Source organism: Astatotilapia calliptera, chromosome 3 (genome assembly GCF_964374335.1).
Source record: "Astatotilapia calliptera chromosome 3, fAstCal68.1, whole genome shotgun sequence".
In the NCBI taxonomy this organism is placed as follows: Eukaryota; Metazoa; Chordata; class Actinopteri; order Cichliformes; family Cichlidae; genus Astatotilapia; species Astatotilapia calliptera.
The window spans coordinates 21,163,849-21,169,848 of record NC_137424.1 but is presented as its reverse complement, the minus strand read 5'-3'; positions in this window follow the sequence as shown (position 1 = coordinate 21,169,848).

Genomic DNA, 6,000 nt, shown 5'->3' with positions numbered 1-6,000 from the left:
GTTGTGGCTCCTATCGACCAATAAGCCTTCTTAATGTAGACTTTAAAACTTATCCAAACTGCTAGCAACCCGTTTGGAAAGAGTTCTCTCTTCTATTATATCCGACAAACAGACAGGCTTTATTAAAGGAAGACATTCCTTTTTTAATATACGGTCCCTTCTTAATATAATATGTTCCAAAAATCATAGCACCGTTCCTGAGGTGGTGATCTCATTGGATGCTGAAAAAGCATTCGATCGAGTGGAATGGGAGTATCTTTTTGCGGTCTTGAGGAAATTTGGTTTTGGTGACAGTTTTATATCTTGGATTCATCTTTTATATACTACACCACTGGCATCTGTTTGTACTAATACTGTGAATTCTGAGTATTTTACTCTATGACGTGGTACATTTCAAGGTTGCCCACTCTCAGCTTTACTTTTCACTTTAGCAATAGAGCCTCTCTCTGTGACTCTCAGAACCTCGCCTCTGTTTCAAGGGGTTATTCGTGGTGGTACGGATCATAGGGTTGCTCTGTATGCAGATGACTTATTACTATATGTTACAAATCCAACAATTCATTTATCCTCTATGCTGAAAATACTTCTAAATTTTGGCTCTTTCTCTGGGTACAAGATTAATATACAAAAAGTGAATGTTTTCCTATAAACCCAGCTGCACAAGAGCTTAGACAGACAGATTTTAATTTCCATTTAGCTTCTTCAGGTTTTAGATATCTAGGAGTGCATATTACCAGTTCATTTAAAGCTTTGCGAACAGCAAATTTTAACCCTTTGCTGACCTGTGTAAGGTTGGCTTTTCAAAGGTGGGCAAACCTTCCTGTATCACTGCTTGGCAGGATTAATATTATAAAAATGAATATTCTACCTAAATTCCTCTACCTTTTTCAGTGTATCCCATTGTTTAACCCTAAGTCCTTTTTCAAATCTGTGAATCGAATGATTTCATCATTTATATGGGCAAATAAGACCCCCAGGATTAGTATGACCTCACTACAACAGGGTAAGCTCAGTGGGGGTCTTGCTCTGCCCAACTTGATGTTTTATTATTGGGCAGCCAACATTCAGAAGTATACCTATTGGCTGAATGATCCTCAGGCTTCTTGGTGTTGCCTTGAGGCTCAATCATGTTTCTCTTCCTCACTCCCAGCACTATTATTTTCATCCCTTCCTGTTTCCCTGTTACAATTCACAGACAACCCTGTTTTAATTGGCTCTCTAAAAATATGGTATCAATTCCAGCGTCACTTCAATTCAGTCTCTGCTTCTGCTCTGACCCCAGTCTGCAAAAACCACCTCTTCCCCCCGTCCCTGGTGGACTCCTCCTTCTGTATATGGGTAAGAAAAGGTATCAAATGTTTTTATGACTTTTTCAAAGATAACATTTTTCCAGCTTTAGTGACCTATGTTCTCTGTATGATTTGCCCTCGTATCATTTGTTCTGCTACTTTCAAATAAGACACTGTGCATCTTCTATCTTGCCAGAGTTTCCAAGTCAGCCTCTCAAGCCTTGGTGAGAAGACTTATTCCAGCTGAAGCCTCACAGTAAGGCTCTAATATCACAAATTTTAATTATGGCATTTGGCAATTACTCAACCAAAAAAATTGCTTCAAGTTGGGAACAGGAACTGGGTCTTAAGTTTGGGGAAGGTTACTGGGAAGTAATTGACAAAATTCATACCTCAGCCTCATGTGCAAGACTCTCCCTTATTCAGTTTAAGACGGTATACAGATTACACTTCTCAAGACCCAGACTATCTAAAATATATCCCAGCATTCCTGAGCGGTGCAACAGATGCAACACCTCCCTCTGTGATTTAACTCACATGTTTTTTGCCTGCCCGACACTTCAATGATGATGAACATTTTATTTTGAAATGCTCTCTCATGTTCTGAGCGTTACACTCAAACCATGCCCACTAGTTGCCATTTTTGGTGTTTCTGAAGACGCCACCCTAAACCTTAGTCGTAAGCAGCTGGATGTTATCGCTTTCACTTCACTGCTGGCACGGCGTCGAATTTTGCTGTCTTGGAAAGCTCCTCACCCTCCAGCCCGATCACGTTGGCTGGAACATGTTATGTTCTTTTTAAAAATGGAGAAAATAAAATTCAGACTCAGAGGAAATGTTAACAAGTTCTCACAGATGTGTGATGGCCTGATCTTTATTGAGATATGTCTTTGTATCGGTTGGTACTTGCTTTATTGGGCCTGATATGTCAAATTACATGTAAAAACTCTATAAATAAAGAGGGAAAAAAGTAGTCTAACATAAATGTAAACGCTGTAATTTGATTATTTTAATAAACCATGTAACTTGGATGCATTCGATGCTGCTGTGACCACAGTGCACACGTCTGCTGTTGCTCACAGTGGTCCAAGGGACCGCTCAGGGAGTTTGTGTGTTCGCTCAGACACATGAAAAATTAGAGGGAACATTGCCCGGTACCATTACAAATTGTTTCAGTGACATAGATTATCTCACTGGTTTTAGTAATACTGGAAGCAGGATTTTCCACAGAGCGGTGTTCACATCTGCAGCAGTCCAACCCTGAGAATCCCACAGTACCAGAGATGCTGCTGCCTGTTCCTACATGCTGTGGAAACTGGCCACATGAAATCAGACCTGCAAAAAACAATCAATCAGCACCATCTGTACCATCATTCTAGGTTCTTTAGGCCTGGACTCTTCTGTTTTCAATCCACTTTTTAAAATAAAGAAACTAGAGACATCACTGATGGATCACAAAACTGGCACTAAACAATATTTGGGACTTTGACTTTGTCACAGCACTGAGACTGAAAGACAGACGACGAGAGTGAACAATGTTCAACTGGGAGAATGGAAGATAGATGGGTGTTTATATTCTGGGGAAGCTTGGCAGAATATGAATACCCATTGGATATTAGGCAAAAGATGCAGAAAATGGAGCTGCCATGCAGGATAACAAAGATTCTTTGATGTAGGAGGATATACAGAAGGTTGGCGTGAGAAAAGATGATGCAAAGGATAGAGTGATGTTTGAGATGGACAGTGGAAGTTTTAGTGACAGTCACCCTCAAAATAGCCACTGAAACGTGGAAACAATTGGTCCGGTCTACAACTAGTAAATGGTTGTCAGCAAGAGTTGCAGATGCTGTTTAACATCTTCACACTTTGGGGCTAGAAACAGGAGTGGCTGATATCCTGAAGTAGAGTGAAAATATAAAAACAAAGTGTCAAAGAGGGGCTGAAGGCACCAAAACTGAACCCAAGTGCAGAAATCCAGTGCGGAGCTTTTAACAAACTTTATTTGGCTTGAGCTGAGACACAGAGGAATCATTAATCGTAACAACGTGTACAACGTGTTAACAACTTGGCAAGGGAATGCGGCGAACATGGACTGGTTACGGGATGAGGGGGCCTGGTCTAATCTTGTTAATACTTACCCTGTTTTTCCTTGTGCTCTAGTTGTACCTCGTCCTCGCAGCTCCCATGGGAAGAGTGCAAACACAATTCACTCACCTCATCTGCTACTAGTCTCTCGCTTTTCAAAGTATCCCTAGGATATCAGGCAGAGTGGTTAGTGCCTGTGACTGCCTCGCTCAGTCTGTCCATTACTCTGTTAGTCGAAACCAGAAGAAACACTATAGAACTGAGGGCAACTTAGGGAGGGGTACAAAATGCACAGCTTTAGAAATTCAATCAATAATGGGGAGCATGGTGGGCTTAGCTCAGTGCGTTGAGTGGGCGACCACATCCCATACGGCTGAAAGCGGCCAGCCGGGGTTCGAACCCTTTGCCGCATGTCTTCCCCTCTCTCTCTGCTGCCGCTTTCTGCCCTCTCCACACTGTGTCTAATGAAGTTGAAAAAAAGGCCAAAAATTTTTTAACAGATAATGGAGAGTATGGTGGAGTTACCTTGGGAGTGTGGAGGTGACACCGTCCAAGGAAATATGGATAGTTAGGTCAGGTGGTTGGTAGGGGTTGGCCTGCAGGTGTGTCAAGAACGCTAACCACAGCCAGAAGACACCGCCATCTTTGGAATACACAAATATGTGCACAGAGAGAGACTCTCATGATGCACTGAATGTTTCTTCTTCACATTCAGTATAATGAGGATGAAGACCGGGACAGCCCTACAACATTCAGAGTCTTAATAAACTTATGGTGGATCTCATCTACCAAACTATATCCTCAGCTGAAGTCATCAACTGCAACTGCATCGCGTGAGCAGAGCACCAGTTTCCCCTTCCTGAGTCAGCTGAAGGTTGGCCAGAATCCCTTCAAGGCAGACCGCAGTCTCTTTCCATGTCAGCCTTCCTTACCTTGGCCATGTCTCTAAGCACTGAACACCTTGTACTTCTGGACACTCCGGGTAGGTTGCAGTTCTGAAATATGGCAGCAGTGTAGGATAATGGGTTCCTGGCAGCTTCATGTTTGATTCTTCTCAAATCTTTGGCAGTTAATTTGCATCTTTTTCTCTCAATATGTTTCTTGCGACTCTGTTTGCTATTTCCAAGAAAAGGTTTGATGGTTCTGTGGTCACGCCCTAATATCAATTTCAAGGGTGCTGCATCCCTCTGAAAGACCTTTTACAATTTTCAGAGTCCTTTAAATCTCCTTTTTGACCCATTTTGCCCAAGAAAGAGAAGCTGTCTAAAAATTATGCACACCATTACGCAAATACACTTCATCCAACATGCTTAAATCCAAAAGGCACCCAAAGTTTATACAGCTTGAAGTTGCAAAATAAGCATAATTTTGCAATTTTGGTATGGCCAAAATACTCACTTGCCTAATAATTGTGCACACAGTGTATATCTAACCTCAGGGTCTGTCTCTACCTGAGAGGTGACAGACCATCTGAATCGCTGTACGTTAGCCCGCCCCCACCCAGCATCGATTTGCCTTGAGACCCTACCAAGGGCCCAAAGACCCCTGACAACAAAGCTCTTGGGATAACTGGCACACACAAACCCTCTATCACAACAAAGTGATGATTCTATGCTTTTGTGTCTCGTTCAGTGTAAAACCTCTATAAGCATATAGTGTAAAGAATAATTTGTTTTGTTTTGGTGGCATGATCCATAATACACTGGATTTAACGTGGCTTCACTCCACAGCAGCCACGCCGCTTTGCTCGCTAAAACACCGGTGTCAGCACATAAGGACGCTGTCATAGCCTGTCAACCACGTTGATTAGCTGCGTATATACGAATGTGAATCGCATTATTGGCTGGAGTACGGGATAAGGTGGCATCGTTCTGATCCCATACAGGAGCAGCCAGTCACTTACTGACTAACACTGCCAAACAGAATTGTTAAAGTTTTCATTTTAATTTCAATTCAGGTTAGATTTTTTTTTGTGGGCAGAGACGTGCCAGCAGTGCACAATTATGACCCAGTGTTTCAGTTTCTTAGGCTTTTTCTGGCATTGTTTAGGTTTCTAGTTTCATATTTTTTTCCAGATCTTTTAGTTATTTCCTGCTAAGCTTCTACGTTCTTGTATTTAGGTTTGTTACTGTTCCTCTCTTACATTCCTCATTTCATTTCTAGTCTCCCTCGTCTTCATCTTCGTTTATTATTTATATGTCTGTTTTCTGTGTTTCCTGTCTGTCTCCCCAGTTGGCTATGTTCCCATGTCTGTTTCTTCCCCATACAATACTACATGTCAACAGCATAATCACAAAAGCTGAAGAACCAACTACACCCTTACTCCTTCCATAGTAATTAAAAGCAGAAGTGGCATTCAGCTGCTGATAATGAAATGCAGTACTGGTGTGAGCAACTATTTAAATGTCAGTCCAAGTTTTTGTGCATATTTGTGTGGTGACACAATGCCACACAATGGAGATCAGCAGTGATCTTAGAGAATAAACTATTGTTGTCCATCAATCTGTGGAGGATATTTTGTTATTTCTAAACAATTTGAACAGTTATGCCAGGTTTGAAAAGGTTTTCAGGAGAAAACAAATTCTCTATAAAAGGCTTAGGTTTGCAAAATTTTATCTGTGCAAAC